Here is a 19,167-nt window from a genome sequence, read left to right on the forward strand (position 1 = left end):
TCAAAAAAGATTCATATCCTTGAAACTGTACATAAAATCTGTGGTATTCATTGTTGGGGGAAGAGTCCATAAATTTGATCCGATTTTCAAATGTTCCTTTTTCTTGTGGAGATGAGGTCGTCAGTCAGGTAATACATGGTAGTGACTTAATAAAAGTGAGTGAAATCAATCCCCCAAACGATCTCCCCGTGGCTAATACAAACAGTTACAATTTTAGAACAGAATTCACCCTACAAAAAGAGGGTTGGGGAGAAATCATGGGAATCCCCATTTCTGTCACTGCATTTACGTTTTTGTTCTGTTGCCCCAGTTACTCCAGGAAGAGCTAGCTGCTGGAACCAAGTTAGTTCCCTGATGCTGACTATTCTGTTAAACTTTCTGAGTGCCTGTTACCACCCCCTCTAGGCCATCAAAGGCACCTACGAGGTTTTCTGTAAGATCCACGGAGAGGTGTAAATGTAGCCCAAACACTAGCAATTCCTGGGACTCTCAAAGAGGTCCCAGAATAGAGGGTGGTCTCCAGGAGGATGTTTGTGTTGCAATTAACAAAAGGTAATGGCATTACTGAGCCTTTTAAATAGAAGCGAAGAATTAAAACTGAGTCCCTATGCACCAAATAGTCCTTACTTAAATTGCAATGCATAAATAAAATAAAGTGGCTGTAAATGGGAGGATTATATCAGCTATAAAATTCAAGAGTCATAACCAGGGGAGTGGGAAAAGAGACGGACGAAACGGTATGGGGCGAAGGGGGCTGGCTTGGTCCTTGTTTCCTCTGTAGCCTTTGAAGGTGAAAACGAACCAATTTTTTTTTCCTGGTCTTCAAGCTGTCAGAGGTTAAAAGGAAACGAAACAAACTTGTCTGAAAAAATTAACCAATGGGAGCTGCCATCAGCTTTCAACTGATTTGGAGGGAACAATATCCCCCCCGAGGCCCTGAAATGCTGCGTGATGATAAAAATGCACTTGTTGGTTACCTCAACTGGTAACCAGGCTCCACCACTAGACTTGGTGTGGTTGGGGGGTGTCTAGAAGCTCACCACCTGGGTGAGAGAAAGCAGCAGTGATGAGAAGGTAAGAGAATTAAGTGCTGTCTATGTCATACTAACTTTAAGTCCAGGGGAAACACTGGCGTACGTGAGCACAGGGGTGTGAGAGGCAGAAGCGAGGCTGCAAGGAGCGCAGATGCAGAAGGGACCCGGAGAAGCCCTGGAGCCAAGTCCTGCTGACAGAGGGTGTGTGGGGGTGAGGTGTGGGGAGCTGGGGCAGCGGGGCTGCGGGCTCAGTGTAGGCAGAGAAGATGATGTCAGTTTTCAAAGAACCTGTTCCAACATGGAATGGGACTGCAGGGGAGGGAGGCCTGACTAGAAACGGGAACAAAGGAAATGCAGAGAGAGGTAGGCAGGCTGGATAGACAACGGAGGAGCAGAGGGGGTCAGGGGGTACGTGGCAAGAGCCATGGGCTAGATTTCCTGCCGCCCTGGGATGGTGACTGGGAAGAAGGTTTGGGGGGTGAAGGCAGTCAGGCTAAGTGCTTTTTTAGACAGCCAGAAAGTGAAGAAATGGCAGGAATCAGAAGGGCAGGTCTGGGTACGGGATTAGCACAGAGGTAGGAATGGGAGCTTATGGGTGCACATGGGAGCCACCCCTCCACAGAGAGGCAGGGCCTGCGCTGGGTGAGCCCGCAGTCAGAGCAAAGAGGGTCCAGGGTTACGCCAGAGAGACAGGAAAAAGGGCTGGCAGGAATGAGGTCCCCAGGAAGGAGCAGGGTGTGGTGTCCAAATCAATGTGAAAGCAGCAGCAATGCAGCCACAGGACCCCTCCGAGCCTGGGAAGATGAAAGAACACAGAAAGGAACCATCTGAGGGGGTGCTCAAGGAAGCTCACAGCTGCATGAACTTAATCTGGCGCACACAGTAGGCACTCAGATATTTTACTGATTAGTAATCTCAAGAAAACAGGCAGGGGGTCATATGCTGTGAGGAGAAGGAAGAGAAAAGGGGAATTGATGGTTTAAGGAGCAAAGGGCCCCAGGGAGCTGGTGGGAGGGAGCACAGTGGCAGAGATAAATAAAGGCCTCCCCAGCGGCCAGCCCTGCCGCCGGGACAGCCAGGGACAGTGACGCTGAAGGGGGGGTTGGCTCTCAGTTAGCTTAGGTATTTACAACCACGTGATTGTGATCTGGAGGTGCTCTGGAGTAAGACTGGGCTCAGGGGTGCAGCAAGGCTGCTCCCTGGACCCCAGCCTCCCACTAAGGGTGAGTCTGGCATCCTGTTCCCCACTGCGGACAGCTGGCTAAAGAGAAGGAAGGAAAACCATGTTATTTCAAACGGTGGCATCTTTTATTCCAGCTATTTGAGGCAAGCCTGTCAGGGTTCTCCCAACAGATGCCCAATTCACACACACAGCTGCTCTCCTGAACAGTAAACAAGTGGGATACTACCTACAAACACCAAGGGCACCAGGTCGAGGGGAGAGAGAACATTTTCCAGATGCCCAACCCAAAACGGCTTTCATGGGGTTTTCCGCCCCCCAGGCTGAACTTCTAACCCAGATGCGCCTCAGTGCGGAATGCAGCCGGGAAATCGCAAGGGACCCACAGGAGCGGATTATGAAGGACGCAGCCCTCCACCAGTACAGGGGTCCGCCGTCCTTCTCCCAGGGTAAGCTGGTCTGGGCAAATGCACGCAGGCCCTGTGATTCAATTAGCTGAGTTCAGTTGCTCTTTTTAGGTCACTTCTTTCTTCTTTTGTTTAGATCTGACTCAAGATTTACTTCAATTATCCACACCTCTGTTAGAGTACCTAAGCAAATTAAACCATCTAAAGTGAGAGAGGGAAGGAAGGAACGGGATCTTTAATAAAACAATGTAGGCAAAACAGCCCTCCCCCAATCTCTGTTCTCTACATTACCAAACTCCTAGACAAGCAACTGTTTCTTAAAGGAAGATTCTAGACTCTTAAGCCTGAATGTGAAAAACCCCGTGGTTAAGCCCTGGCTTGCAGGAAACTAAAAATTTCAGCAATTCTGGAATGAAATGTTATGTTCAGAGCTATACAAAGCGTAGCAGCTGTTCCCAGCCAACACGAAAACCGAAAGGGGTGATGCTATCTTTATCCTCTACCTAGAGTCAAAGCTGGTGCCGGCCTGGGCAGGGCTGCCAAGGAGCCTGCTCGGTTCTACCCTGCTGAGCACAGGAGACAAAGAAGGCAAGAAGTGCAGGGGCCAGCAAAGTACACCTCAACGAGACAAACAACAGACCCACCTGGGAGAGAGAAAAGGCAGTTAATCATTAACAACTTTTAAAGGATACAAGGGAACAACACCGCTTGCGAAGCAGCTCTCGGTGACATTTGGAAAAGCCTTTTCCATCATTTCAAAATTGGAAAGATGTGATCCATCTAAATTTTCCTTAATATTCCAGGTGGAAGGAGGGGAATCCTTTCATCAGTTTTCTTGGGAAGGAAAAACACGCTTCCCTCTATTGTAACTCAAGTCCTGATCATGAACACTGAACAGAAAGCTCTTCAGACCACCTTGTGGATGAAGCCTCAGAGGAGCACCTCAGGGAGAGATGAGGATGGGAAAGGGCCTGAGAAGAATCTCTCCTACGCCCGAAGCTTATGCAAGGGTTAGCTGGAGAAAATGTGCTCATGGTGGGGCCAGGCTACCTCCTTCTGAGAAGATGCTTCTCGGCAGCCACTGGGCTCCAGCCCCAACAACGCCGTCCTGTCACCGCTCAGTTTTACACGGTTGGGCACCTGCTGTCCAGCCATGCATCTCCAGGGCTGGTCCGCACGGCCAGCAGCCCGCCACATGTGTACACCACCAACGACCGAAGCTGCCGGTGAGGGGGCTTCACGCTGGTAATGGGAACTGCCACCGACATGCCACACTTCCTGCTAATTCTGACAGACTGTCTCCAAGAAAAAGAGAAGAGCCACCACAGGGCCGCCTGGGTTACCACCCGGAGATTGGCAGGCAGAACGGCACAGCAGTTAAGGAGTGGACTCGCCAGCCACATTTCCTGGGTTCAAATCCCACCTCTTCCGCTTGCCCGCCGTGGTATGTGGCTTGACCTTGTGACACTGCCCCGAGACGGTTACGGCACCTCCCTCTGCCTCAGTCTCCTCGTCTGATGGCTGTTGTGAGGAATGTCTGAGTTAGATCTGCTAAGTGCTTTCACACGGTCTGGGGCGTCCACTGCCAACTCTCCAAGTGCTTGCTATTATCATACAGGTGCTCAGCCCTGAACATACGTCTGCTGCACAAATACACCAGCAAGGGCGGATCGGCACGTCGGGGTTGATTCACTAATTATCAGTTCAACGGGTGCCAAAGACATGGCACTCATCCAGGGCAATGGTCCTCACACTTGACCATGAACCTACAGAGCTCACTGTCACTGAGGTCTGGGGATCCTCTCCAGAGTTTCTGATTCGAGAGGTCTGGGGTGGGGCCCAAGAATCTGCCTTTCCAACGAGTTCCCAGGTGATGCTGATGCTGCTGGCCTGGGGATCAGGCCTGGAGAGCCACCACTCGCTGGCACAGTTAACGCCTTCCGTGCCACGTTTTGGGGCCTAAGCCTTACCTAGTTTATTATGTACCCAGTAAGCTTTAAGAGATAAAATAAGAAAGGGGAGTGGCAAAGACGCCTGTGGCAAAGCATCCCGCTCAGAGAACGGCCGTGTGCTCTTCCACGCTGCCCGGCACCCCTACACCTCTGCCCGGCATCCTACACCTCTGCAAGGCATGTGGCCAACCCCATGACAAGTTCTGGCTGATGGGCTATCAAACGCCCGTCGCTTCCAGGCTGAAGCTCTTTAGCATGCCATGTGACCTGACCCGCAAGCTCCTGCCTTCCTGGGGCTGCCGGAAAGGAGCGAGAAGATGAGCGCGGCCTGGATCCCTGGGCCATCGCCCCAAAGGGAGCCACAGGACCGAGCTGCTAGGCCTGCACCAATTTTGCATGAACAAGAAATGACGGCGCCCGGGTTGAGCCCCTGAGATTTTCAAGTTCGTTTCATGCTTCAGCACAGCTGAGCCTAACCTAAGACAAGTGGTTACGGAAAGAACCTCCCCATCAGTCTTATTAAGGACAACCTGTCAAACACGGATGTGAGGTCTTTTATGATCAAGTCAGTTAGCTAGGATTTCTACCCTATTGTCATTCACTACAATCCATCGAAATAGGGGAGTTTTGTTTTGTTTTTAACCTCACCAAATTTAAAAATTCTTCATCGCAACATGATTATCTAACAGTTGCCAACAATTTAGAAAGCTAACTATGCTAAGAAGTACCGAAAGCGTGGACAGTAAATACCCTGAAGGCTTCAGATCAAGAGCCCCATGAAACAGAAACGCACACACACTCCTGGAATCCTCTGATTCTAAAAGGCTGGCCAAGAAGAAACGGTTCCAATTTTATTTATTAAATCATGTGTGAACTGATAATGTATTTTGCCCAAATGAAAGAAGGTGAGCTCTTTAAGTAAAAGCATCACCATTTAACCACAAAACGACTCTTAAAAGATGATTTCTAGTCAACCTAGGAAAATGTGTGATTCAACAGGCTGGTAATGAGCTGCCCACAATATACAACCTTTTGGACGGTGTGGAACCGAACACCATAAAAATTCTCATCTCCTAAAAACGCCAGATGCACACACAGCCGAAACAAAGCGTAATCTAGAACTCAACAAGAGAGAGAAATACACAGGTTTAAATAAAAAAAATTGGGGAGAGAGAATTTAAAAACAGGTAACAGCATCACATAAGCCCTTCCTGGTCTAAAGAGCAAAAAAACAGCACTTCTTTGGAGGGTCCTCTGTGAGGACAAGTTCAACTGGGTGGGATCTACAATGGATCTCAATGGTGGGGAGACTCTGGCTAGAATTCTCCCTCACTCTTTCTACAGAGGGCAGGAGAACCACCCCTCTGGGTGTACGTACACACACACACACACACACACACACACACACACACACACACACTTTAAAACTCATCCCGAAGGAGCTCAGTGGCTCTCTGCTCCCCACTTAGCACAGGCGAGGCTAAGCTGCTGCTTCTGGCCTTCTCAAGTTCGGAGGCCCCTAGAGTGCCTCATTCTTGGGGTGTGGCACATTCCATCTCTTTAGGTACTTCCATGTGGCCAAAACGGGAGAGAGGGAAAAAAAAAAGGAGGTAAACACTCATGTAATGCATTTGGTCACATATTATAACTCGGCTGTAAAGTCAGAGTTGAAAATAATTTAAAAAGGCCCCAACACTCAAAGCTATTCAGCAAACTGGTGGGGTTTTCTTGGTGAATGAATTTTTCTTTTTCAGTTCTTTCAGGAGTTATGAAAAAGTCATTTTAAAAAATGAAAACCTGAAAACTTAAATATCTCTTTTAAAAAAAAATCGTACGACCTATTACCTTTAAGACATTAGAGAAACCGATAAAGTACCACACAGACCCTAAAATAGGGTTACTTCTTCACTTTTCATTAAGGAGCCAACACCGCAGGATACTCTGTTAGGACATCAGAGAGAACAGGTATAACGTGGAGTTCAACGATAGGTGGATTTATTAATAATCACAGAGCTAAAGGAACTCAGCATCACATCTTGCAAGTACTCTCCTGGAAGACCCTTGGAAACCCCTATTAATTTAGCAAGTTCATTTTATGACGCTCCTACCACGTCCCCAAATCAGAGTTACTGTGTGCGCCATCTATGAGAGAAACGTAATAGGAACATCCACATTTAGAAAATGAAAGCCATATAAAAGCTATCTCATGTGATTTTTGGAGTCTAACTTGCTCAGTTTCTTTCTTCCATAGTCAGGTTCAAGCTGAGAGAATCAAGCTCTAAGTCAATTCCTGGGGTTTTTATAAACATTATGCTTCATATAACCAGAAGCCCCTTTCCATTTACTTCTGCCCAGAGAGGTTCATGGCTGCATGAGGACAATGTGAGTGTGACTGTTATTTGCTCCCCCCCCATCCTACCGCCCTAGCCTGGCGGCCACCTTCTGCACTCAGAGAATTGCAGTGTTCTCACCAGCAAAGCTGCCCCCCTCTGTTCTCACTGCTGCTGCCTCTCCAACGGGCACCCCAAGAAATCTTGGGCTATACAAATGCAAGTCTCTGCAATGTGGAACCTTCATACACACCCAGGCCATGACCCAACCCAGTCTTGGCTAAAGGACTCCCAAACCAGCACAGCCCCTGCACCCCAAAGTTCCCTCTCTCCAGACTCCTCGTCTCTGTACGGAGACTGCTGCTCCCAGGGGCTGGTCTGCTGATCATATGACTGCTCAAATCCCTCGGATAAAAGCAGGCATTGTCCACTTTTCCTTGAAATCTGGAAATCCTGGATAAGACCAGCAATCAAGTCACATTTCAATCCTCCAACAACTTTAAATCAATTGATCAAATTCTCCTCTTTGGGTCTTACCACACCCCCTCCCCTTGTAAATACTTGATGTCCAACAAAAGTCATTTTAGTCAACTTTTAAAGCAGAACCCCCCCCCCCCCGCCGCCCCAGCATTTACTTTAAATAAAGGATTAGGATTACGTGAAGGGGAAATGCTTTCAAACGAACAATGAGCGTTATGGACTGAGATGCTAGTAATTGCCCAAATTTCTGTTAGGCCTTTAAAGTGTTCAGGGGGCACCAGAGTATTAACTGAAAGCTGCCCGCTTCCTTCTTCATGTTCAGCCTCCAGACCCACATATGAATCCTGTGAGCCTGTGATTCATGGAGGCTGATCTCCAGGGCAGCCAGCAGCTGTTCAAATCTAGGCCTGGATGTTTCCCTCCCCAGCACCTCCAGCGCCACCTTCCCAACCTCTCAACAGTTGTCCTTGAGGCCCGCCCACTCAGAGGATGCTGTGAGCACATCATCCCAATTAAGCCTCGCAGGGAGCTTCGGGTCACTTCACAGATTCGATCACACAGAACAAGACACAAGCCCTTCCACCCTGTGCCACACCCCTCTTGCTCTGTCTCCACCCCAAAAAGTCAGCACAAAGACCTGCTCCTTGCTTCCTGGGAAGTAATGCTTTTTATTACTTTTCCATCTGCTGTGAGCGTCTCACATCCAGAGAACTAATTCTTATTAAATGAAGTTCACGTACATGTATTTCCCTTTCCTGACAGAGTCACAAACGTCTACCCATAAAAGAATACTTTCCACCTTCAGAGTGGCTATCAGGAGCTAGAGTTTCCATGGATACTCAGAAGACCAAATTACAAAACTAATTACATTTTCAAAGGGAGTAATTTCTCTTAGCAAAACAAAACTCATGAAGCCTATTTGATTCAGAAGCAGAAAAGGTTATACCAACCTTACTCAGGTTAAGTGCATTACAGCACATCTAAATGCACAAAAGACTTAAAGAAATCTACTACTATTAGAAGCTAATTTAAATGCACTTAGGAGTATGATTATTAAAACTCAGGTCCCAGGAACACGCCATATGCAGATAAAAATCAAAATGCTCGAGCAGCATTGCTAGGTATTAGCTGCCCTGGGGGCTTTTCAATCCTGGGATTTCCATGAAAATGTCCTCCAGATTCTTAACAATACCAAGAGAGATTTTTGGTGTATCTCCATGGAGTGCCACAGCAGTTTCCATCTGCAAAATGGCGCTATGGAGAGGAAGGAAATTAACAAATAACCTAAAAGGGAATAATTGCTGGCAAGCGAGCATTTAGTTTTTCAAATTAGAATTGTTCTTCCTGGCCAAAAGAGCCATGCAGACACTACTCCACATTAAGAATACAGGTGAACAACCTGGTAATGGTATTTGGACATCATTTGATTCCGCTGACGCATCATGCTGACCCCCTCCCCCACATTTGCGCAAAATAAATATTATTTAAGCATATTCATGAATATACTAGAAGGTTTATCCTAACACTTCATGTTAACTCATAAAGCAGGTGCACATCACTGAGGGGAGTTGTAGGGGGAAGTATTCAGAAATTAATTTTCCATATAAAACTCCTGGGTATAAATCACTCTGAAGTACCTTTCAAACTTCCTCATCTCCTTAAGCAGAGCATGGTGAATCAACGTTATGATTAATATAACTTTTTTGGGCGATGACTCAGGATCATTACAGTGAACAGCCATTACACAAGGTGCCTTCGGAAACTAGCGTAACATCCCCCCTATTTCAGTTCTGCCCCTGTACCACATGGCCTCAGTCAGCCATGCTTTTTTCTTAACTGAAATTTTTATTGAGATCATTGTGGATGCACACGCAGTTGTAAGAAATAACACAGAGGACTCTGCTCTGCTCATGATGCCCAGTTTCCCCCAGGGGCAACCAGCCATGCTGTTTCAATTCTTCTGACATTTGCCGACATCCTTTCTTGCTGCTGTCAATGTGTCTCTTTCTGATGGCTTTTCTCCACCCCCAAGCACCAACTTTGGCCTCTAATTTGTTGTTGACTTGAAAATGGAAGAAAATGGGAGACAAGGTGGTCAGGGCCGTATTTACATTAGAAATAAATAATGCTAAGGTACAGGCCTAGGGGACCATCATGACTCAAGGATAGGCGTGTTAGCACCAAGACTTCCTACACCTGCATGGCCTCTGAAAGTTTTATTTTGCATACCCCGTCCCCCACCCCAAACACCCCCCCTTGTTCTCCCTCACTCACATGCTGAATATTCTGGACTTAAGAATGCCAAATAAGTGGCCTCCACATAAGTGACATATTAGTTTTAAGCTGACTGAATACTAGCTAGCTAATCAACCGCTCTTTCCCTATGGGCAACTGGTACTCTGGCAGACCCTATGTCTCACTCTGAACATTATCTACCAAGCACTGTTAATAGTTTGAAGTAAATACACATAGCCCTAAAAAAATTTTTTTTTAAATTTTTTCTGGTCTCACTGATATTTTTAAGGAAGTTTTAATTTATCAGTCACTTGTCCTACTTGGAACGATTCAATTGCAGACGCTAAAGGAATCAAGTTCTAAAAAAAAGATATGATAAAGAGCATAATGAATGTGCTTTAGACTTCAGTAAATAAGAAAACTGTCACTTTGTTCCTCTACTGCATTAGGAACTTCTCAAACAAAGAGGCTTGATGGAGACAGACAGAAAGGGGCTTATCAGCTTAAGAAACGGGAAGGATGGTACAATTAACTGTCACACCGTCAGATATAATTCACTGTGATGAGGCCAATGACAGGACACCAGGCGAAGAAAATGCCCACCTTGTCTCTTTACGCAGAATACCCAAATATCCCAGCGCTGCAAAACACCTTTCTTTCAAGGGTTATCTATACACGTGGCCAGAGAAGAAAAGCAATACCCTTTGGAGGGAGGGGGATAGGAAGGAAAGGAAAAGAGGAGGAAAAGGAAGAGGTCTCTTATCTGAACCACAAATGCCTCCCAGTGCTCACTTCAACAAGCCGAAGGGCTGTGTCCTAGGTATTCCGAGGGGGGGGAAAAAAAAACAACCGCACTGCATTTCTTTCTTTTTCCTGGCTCCTGTCTCCCCTGCTCCACAGACCCAGCCCTGCCAAGTGGCAAACGGCAGCCCCGAGTTCTGCAGAGAGCTGCGTGCTCTGCCCTGGCGATCAGAAGATCGGAAGGTGGAACGAACACAGGAGAACAGCGCAGGGAGGATCCCGACAGGAAACAGGAGGGCTCCAGAGCACCTTCTCCGCGGGCCTCCAAGCAACACGTTACAGGGGAGAGCACCCCTCACCCTGTTACAAGATGCTCCAAAAACAAACCGCTGAAGACGGGGGCCCATAAAACACAAAACGTGTGTGGTGTTAAAGATACTAAAAAAAGCCAGGTTTTTATGCTAAAACAGATGTACAAAGTGAATTCCGTTCCTCCTCGTGTGATGGTACAGTTTCTTCAGTGTTCACGGTGCCAAACACACAAGGATCAGAAACATGTTTCAAACAGTGTGAAGAAGGGGAAAAAAGCCCCCTCCTTATCCCTCCAAAAAGGGAAAAAAAAAAAAAAAAAGCCACCACACACCAGAAATAGCCTGAGCCTGCTTCTAAGTGCCCCAGGATCTGTGCATTAGGAGAGGTTCCCCTGCGATGTGTGTTATGGCGAGCTCAACCATGACTATATATGGTATGTTTACGGAGGGATTAGATACAAACACCACGCAGAACTTATATCGGACCAGAACTGGCCTGGCAAGAGCTTGGCTTCTCTGCATTTATGGCCACAAGCGAACCCGTCCCCTAAGTCCAAGCAAACTTCAGATGCTTCCAGATGCAATGTCTCATGACTTCCTGGCACTCAGAGCACAGGGACCCTCCCTCGCTGCCCTCCACATCTCCCACATCTCCATTCCGACCTCATTTCCCCCCCAGCCCCCCTCAGGCCGCCCACCCCGCAGTCCCACAGAGGCATAAATGCACACAGAAGAATGTCTCTGCTGAATGGCGCCTATGTTACATGGCGAAGGGCACAGACAAGCGCGCCATCGATTTCTCAAGAAACAGCTGGCATGGCTGAGGCCTCTCCCACAGGCTCCTCATCTCCACAAAGTATTTTCATCACATCAAATGTTCTGCCCTGGAGAGGGAAAGCCAGACGCTGACGTGGGGAGGGGTGGGGGTGGGGGAGTAGGGGATAATCTGAAGATGTTTTAAAGTCCTGGGAGAGGAAAGGGAGAACAGGGTTGGAACAAGAGGGAGAAGGAAGGAAGGAGGGAGGGAGGGGGAGAGAGAGAGAGGGAGGGAGAGAGAGGGAGGAAGGCTTCATCACTGGCTTTAACAGTCTTGCCCAACCTGTTCTGCGGTATGTTCTGTTAACTCCTTTCTGGCAAATGGATGCAAACAGCAACCCCTTTCTTTCCTCTTCTTTTCCCCACAGCCATACTGCAATTTAAGGCAGACGTGCAGAGAAAAGTCCCAAAGAAAAAAGGCTAAAGCCATTACTGACTGGACTGAAGTCCATAATTTTTATCATACGTTGTGACACCTTCACTATCAGCTCCTTGGGCCTTCATCTCCCTGGATACTACCAACTTTCCAGCCCTCTCCACCTCCTACCCTAGTCCTCCTCCCCTCAAAAACACAAAAGTCGAGGCTGGATCCTTGACAACCCATAAGGCGGAGGCTGGGGTGAGCTAGGCCCAAACGTCACGCACCTGACCAAAGCCTTATGTAAAAAGGAAGCATCACCTCTTCGGTTTTCCCTCTTCTTGTTTTTTGCTTGACATTCGGCATTTACAGGGTTAACCGACAGCCCGCAGACCAGAAATTTACCTGCTTAGCAACAGAAGCATCAACTAAGCCACACTGGTTGTTTTGACACAGGAAAAGCAGTTTCTACCTGGTGAAAATACCTGGTGATGTTTCGAATGCCATTTTAAGCAACACACATATTAATCACAGGAGAGGAGCAGTCAAGAAACTGTGGTACAGGGAGAAAAGTCCAATGAGAGTTTACCCAGCTTAAAGGTGCAGATCAAAAAACCAAACTTGAAAATTGCAGGACAGCATATGGAAGGTGCTCTAAATGTTAGGAGCAGACTCAGGGTTGAGAGGATGGCTCTTGGAAGCAGTAAACCCCGGGGTCACTTTCCCCAGAACTTGTCACTGCTTAGTCTTCAGATCAAGAGACCAGAAGGACTCTTGAGGTGGTGGACTTAATCTTCACAAAGGGACAGAGCTTCCCCCTCCAAATAGTGAGATGAAAAGGAACGCATGCATCTCACTAAAGATGACACTGTTTCCCTTCAACATGTTTGTAGGTCTCAATTTTAACAAAAACACAAACACAATCCTGGGCCTCCACAACTTCTTCAAAAGACAACTGAATCTATTCCTTGAAACCTCAACATCTACTTTAAAATTCAACTACAGAAAGCTTCTTCATTTTCAGCAAACGACTTTCATTTTTGGAAGCTCCAGGACGCAGAGGCTTGTAGGGCTGGTTGCTGTAGCATGTTTGCTGCTTTAACAGAAATTTGTCTCCTGAGCCAGAGGAGGGCCTAACAGCAGTCAGAAGTAACAATTTGGCCCAGTTGTTCAATAGATAAAGGACAGCAGAAAAATATGTCAGTACACACTTCTGACTAAAATACAATGCAACAAAATATAAAAAAGGCATAACGTCAACCTATGTATACATGCAGTATAACACATATAATTACAGGGCCAAGGAATCTATATGTGAGAGAAACAAAACAAAAATGAAAATTTTAACACTAATGGTATCATTTTTGGATGGGACCTGGTTTCAAGAGGAGAAAAGAATAATAAATAATTACTTGTAATGATGATATTCCATTACTCCTAAAAACCACACTGCAGAGTTTGGTTTTGACGGCTTCTCTTAAATTCTCAATTGAAAACAATACCTGATGACAAAGGGATTGTGTATAAAGCTTAAAAAGAAGGAACTATAATGACCTAGGAAAAACCTAAACTTTCTAACTTCAATGCAATTTAAACCAAATTTCAAAGTGACGTGTTCTTTGAGATTATTTTTTAAAAAGCATGTATACAAAACCAAGCCACAAAAATAACCTCCTCCTTTAACAAAGTAAAACACTTATACTTATTCAGCACCCCTACACTAACAACCTGAGCAAATTAAACCTTATTTCTGAAACTTATTTTTGAAAAATATAAGTTGGGTCAAAGAAACAGTACTGTGGACAAAATGGTGGTATTTAAAGCAAAAATCCGGCTTATGCAGAAACCAAAAAAAAAAAAGAGGAAAGAAAAGGGCGGGGGGATGGCTGCAGTGATGCACTCTCATCCCGGGCAGAGTGGGCTGCAAGGCCAGTTGTATCTAACAGTTGTGCTCGAAACAACAAATGGTGCATTCATGAACTGCGTAAGCAGAGGCCGCTCAGAGGCTGTGAAGTCTGCACACGAAATGACGAGCGGCCGACTTTCCTCTTGTTCCGCAGTTAAAAGACTGAGGGAGGATTGAATTCAGTTAGAGCCACAGGCTGTCCCTTCAGCTGTGGCAAAAATGGTGAGCAAGAGGGTCTAGATAAAAAGGCCCCAAGTACCATTTACTCTCTTCTAAAAAGAGCTGGGCCTAATGATAATTGAGTAAACACCTTTNGGGCGTGGGGGGGGGACGAGTAGAAACCAGACCATACATCCTCCCCCACCCTTCTTAAAGAAAATATTCAGCATGGCCAAAATCCATAGCCTCAGACCCAGGGATTAAAGGTCTATAGCCTATTACCTGTGATATTACCTCTCCGTGGCCTTAACAAAAGAAACATCTGGTACCAACTACTCAGCATCCCTGATAATTGTCAGAGTGCCAAGTTCTTAAAAAATTAATTAGTAGCATTTACACCTGCCAGTGCAGACAGCCTATCAGGCTTCTAGCACAGGTACCACAATACCTGCCTTAATAGGAAACTCAGGGATGTAACTTGCAAGCATCAGATGGGAAAATTTCAAGGTTTATATATCATTTCCTATTTTTATTTAAAAAAAAAAATTCCCCGTGGCTCAAGTGTTTTCAGCTGTCTCATCAGCCATAAATACAAAAGTAGACTGTTTATAAATACAGTTTTGAATGCTAATTATTAGGGGAATTCATTAGAATCACCTAGGAAGATTTTCGAAAGGCCAAGCCCCAGCCTTACTACAGACCTGTCTGGAGTGGGCCCTGGCATGTGTTAGGGAAAAGTTTTCCCTGCAGTTTAAGAATCCCTGTGTTGGATGCTGCAGCCCAGAGGGATCGCCAAGGGCGACGCACCAAAATCGAGACAAGTCACCCAGTGGAGAGACTGAGCAACGTGAGTCACTAGGTACTCCATGCTGCTCGTAGCGTGGGGGCAGCAGTGCCCCTAGGACAGCAAGCTGCCCACTTCAGGTTCTGCCCAGCCACATGACTCAGAGGAGCGGGCAGGGCCATGTGCATCACCCACTGTGCCAGCTCAGGGCACACTCAGGGTGCCTCGGTGGCAGGCCGCCTTCAGCCATCAGAAGTAAGGTTGATGGTCTCCAAACCACCTGCTGCAGTCAGCAGTCATGCACTTGAAGTACAGAACATCAAGAAACTGCATCCCAGCTGAATGGCCTCACTATTATCGACAGGCTGATTACGAAGGGAGAAGGAGGAGAGAGGGGCACCCTACTCTCAGGAGAGGTGCAGGAGGTCTGACTCCTGCACTGCTGGGAACTAACTCAGTACTGAAGCCACTTGTCCCGTTTGCTTGTATTTTGCCCAACCGCCTCCATTCTCGGAAGGCAGGTCACACTGGGGACAACAGTTGCTGGACACTCAGCGGAAAAGGATAGAAAGGACCAGGAGACGTCCTGCTTCCAAGCTCGGCCAACGTTCTCACCTCTCCTGTCTCCTCCACAAGCTCCTTCACCTAGTTCCAGGTCGGCTGCCTATAACGTCTGTACCCCACCTCTTTGAGGAAAAAAAAAAAAAAAGTCTGCAGATAATTTTCTAGCCACATGCTGCTTTCATTTAAAAAGAGCCATCGGATATACCAAATGTGTTAACGTGGGCTTGTCCTGGAAAGCAAGTACAAAATTCAAGTGGGCAAGCTCACGCCTATGCAAAACTTCTGAAAATTCCAAGTGGTCACAGGCTAAATGGTCTCAAATCAGCCAAAGAAAAAAAAGAGGAGAGGGAGGACTTCGCACAGAGCGTACACTTTCTAATCTCTTCCTGAGAGGTATTCACTTTTCAAAAACGAGCTCAACTACTAAACCGGCTCTTTGAAGATCCCTGGTTGTTCATTAAATCGCTGCTCCGACCGTCGCGGGCCGAGGAGAACGCGTCAAGGTCTTCTTGGAAGCGACGCCGGCACCGCCCACCGGGAAGGCCGGGCCGAGCTCCGCCCCCGCCGGCCGACCAGCCAATCGGCGCGCGCCGCCCTGACTGACGGCCGCGCGGCCCGCTCACAGGGCCGCCNGGCCGCCCCGCCCGCGCGTCCGCCCAGGCCCCTCCCCGGCCCCCAGCCGGCCGCCCACCCGCTCGGCCGCCGCAGGAGCGCAGCCGACACCCGGCCGCACCGCCTGGAGTCTGCAGCCGGCGGGGGGAGGGGGGTACCCGAGCCCGACGGGCGGGCGGCTCGGGTGTTCCCCTCGAAGCCCTACCCTGCCCGGGGCTCTGCCGTCGCGGTCCGGGTGGACGCAGAAACGACCGTGCGGCGACGCAGCCGGACACGATACTCCGGGGACAAACTTTACTGGTCTGCTTCCATGCATGCTGCACTGAGGGGCAAGGAAGACAATCATTTCTACTGTCAGTAATTTTAAAAACATGCATGTCCTTTAGAAAAGCACAAGTCACGTTCCTGTTTTTGAAAAGGATGCGGGGAGGCAAAAGTTCTATAATATTACATGACTAATGAAAAGAGTAGGTTTATTCTCTATTTGGCAGTATTTCATCATAGCACTTGGTTTATGACTTAATGTATTAACTCCGAGAACGAAACCGGTTATCTATCTGACGGCAATCAATCCCAAATTATCTTTGAGAAAGGAAAAAAGAAACCCCCATAAAACCGAAAGAGACCTTAAGAATCACCGTGATAAATGTTAGAGTACTTCACTGCTGGGACCTTGAAACACTCATCCTAGAAGGCAGTCCTGAATCAAGCCGAGATTTTTTTTTCTTTTTTTTTTAATGAAAGTAAAAACAATGTTTTAAAATCATTTGCCTGCCATTCAGGGGGAGCATCTGAAGAAATCTGTTTTAACCCTAGTACATAGAAATGCTAGGCAAAGTAGCCTTGTCTCAGGCCCACAATAACGAGAGGATATTTAAAATGTGAAACTGGAGGTCTCCTCTCTAAATTCTCAATAATTTCTAAAAATTCAACCACCATGTGACCTTGGACTCTCTCATTTTCATCTGTCTCTTGCAGTACACTCTCTTTGCTAACCATTCAGCACACTGCAAGTCCTGATAAAAGTAGTTAATGTTTACTGAAACCTGCGCATGAACTGTACTAAACCCGATAGGAGTGAAAAGGCAAAGTTCTGTTAACAGCATCCATGTACAATAAAACAAAAAAAAGAGGGGGTGGGGGACCAAAACGGGAGGAATCATTTTCTTTTCCTTATAATTTGAACTAAAAATGTCTCACTGATGAATAAGTCAATTATATACCACCAACGATGCTTTCTATTACCTTCTTGGAAAACTTTTGACCCAAATAAACTTCAACTATTTAACATTTTTCTTTTTCTTTTTTTTTTTTTTTTAACAGAACTTAAAACTGAAACCAACCTTATTCTTTTACTTGTTTCTGAAGGCCTAGCTACCTGGTTAATAACCAGTTTTCCTTATACTCTTATTCATCTGAAGAGCTGTTTACAATTACAGCTAAAGAACTATTTCATGCAAACATAAAGTTAACATTTCCACGGTTATCATCTAAAATATTTTTTCTTCCCTTGACTCTTTACTTTCTCAAATGTAAAAACAGTTCATTTCATTTCCATCTGATCAGACCTTTAGTTCTAACATTTCTTACCATTACATTTGCTCTAAGGACAGAGTTCAGTATCAGAACTTGCTGATCTTTTTTAACTTACTGATAATCTGTCTTTTTCTCACATTTCCACATTATCCCTATTTTCTCCCATTAACTCAGTTAAAATAATATTTCAACTTACACACATACACACACACAGACTGTACAGGATGCTCTCAGGTGTTTAAAGCCAACTTTCTCTCTCCCCCATCCCCCCTTGCCTAAAGGGCAGCAATAGAACCAGTCACCTTGGAAACAAACATCACCCAGTGTTTGCAGAACAAACAATGGTACCTTTTCAGCCAGTACCAGGCAGGCAGGCCAAAGGGGCAGCGAGCAATTCTGGGCCGGACAGGAGTGTTAACATATTGCGTTCATTCAGTGCACGAAAAAGTAGTTCAGTACTGAAAATGAAGGGCTCTCAAACGTGTGAACTTTTGGCTAGAAACCATAGACAAAGCAAGGAGGGTTTAATGTCAAATAAGGCTACCCCAAGTTAGAAAAAAATCTTTTCATTATTTTTGGAATTGTTTTACATACCTCATGAATAAGGTAAACTAAACTCTTGTCACTGAGAATTACCTTCCCCAGCAACTAGGAAGAAGTTGCTTAAAAACTTTCCAATGAGCACATTTCATCTAATTATTCCTACAAAACCATCCTTTTAATATGCCACCATATACTGGTTTTTTAAAACACATATTGCTTGGCACTCTGACCCACTAATTAATTTCTAGGATTGACAAAGATCTGACCGTGTGCTAGAACATTAAATGTCTTTTTTAAAACGGTGCCAAACAGATCTATAAATCTATAAAGGCCCTGGATAACTTTTTGACCTTGGAGAACAACAGTTACTAAACTTGCATTTACTGAAGACTGACAAAAGCTAATCATCTGGGGGTAGCTGGAGTGTTAGAAGAGATTCTGTTGTTACTGTGTTTTAAAAAAGCTCCACTGCATAGTGAACATCGACAACAAAAAATACACAAGTGTTCTTCAGATCCTCCAGAATGAAATTTTTAAATGTTAAAGTAACAGTTTCCTCCTTATTCTGGGTGTGTGCCGGAGTTTTCCTTCCCACCAATTAAGAGAGAAGGCTGGGCCCAACTGAATTATTTGGACAGGAGTTTGATGTCAGTTAAATACCGCAGTAACTGGCATTTTCTATCACCTCCAGACTAAGGGACAAATGCCTAATTAACATGGACCAACATGCAGCTTAAACTGGAAAAGTGCCTGTCCTTTTTCTTTCTTTTCTTTTTTCTCCGAGATTTAGGTCTTTAACATCCTTGAGTTAAAGTGCACAAAGGGTGTCTAATGCCATCTGACTGAGGTGTAAAAGTCTAATTAACTAATGCTTTTTTTGCAGCGACAGTAAATCAGTGAACATTATTAATCTTCCTGACTGGGCCCTGAGTGAGTGAAGAGGGCTATTGAAAGGGAACTAAACGGTTATACTGGGTGCCCTTGAAAATGAAAAGGAACCCTGCAAGTGATGACTGATAATCCTAAAAACTACTGAGAAATGCCTGAAAATACCACTGCTGGGCGTAGCACCAGGCCCTGTGCTGTAAAACCTAACGCTGTAGCTCCAGGGCCCGAGAGGAAGAGGAGGAGTCAGGCAGACAGCGGAGAGGAGCGCCTCAGGTCTCCCATCCTCTCCTCCCAGCATCTCAGAGGCACCCCACCAAAGCAGAACCGAACC

General features: G+C 46.2%; 1 protein-coding gene and 1 long non-coding RNA gene across 6 annotated transcripts in view; one reads left to right on the forward strand and one right to left on the reverse strand.

Annotated features, from left to right (window-relative positions):
- The window catches only part of RREB1 (ras responsive element binding protein 1), a 126,096-nt gene that overhangs the window by 82,483 nt on the left and 24,446 nt on the right, over positions 1-19,167 (reverse strand). The window lies entirely within an intron of this gene.
- LOC117802291 lies at positions 983-10,777 on the forward strand. The gene is made up of 3 exons (XR_004625389.1): positions 983-1,074; positions 2,537-2,663; positions 10,519-10,777. It is a non-coding gene; the product is annotated as an uncharacterized LOC117802291 (long non-coding RNA).

This window comes from Ailuropoda melanoleuca, chromosome 5 (genome assembly GCF_002007445.2).
Source record: "Ailuropoda melanoleuca isolate Jingjing chromosome 5, ASM200744v2, whole genome shotgun sequence".
Lineage (NCBI taxonomy): Eukaryota > Metazoa > Chordata > Mammalia > Carnivora > Ursidae > Ailuropoda > Ailuropoda melanoleuca.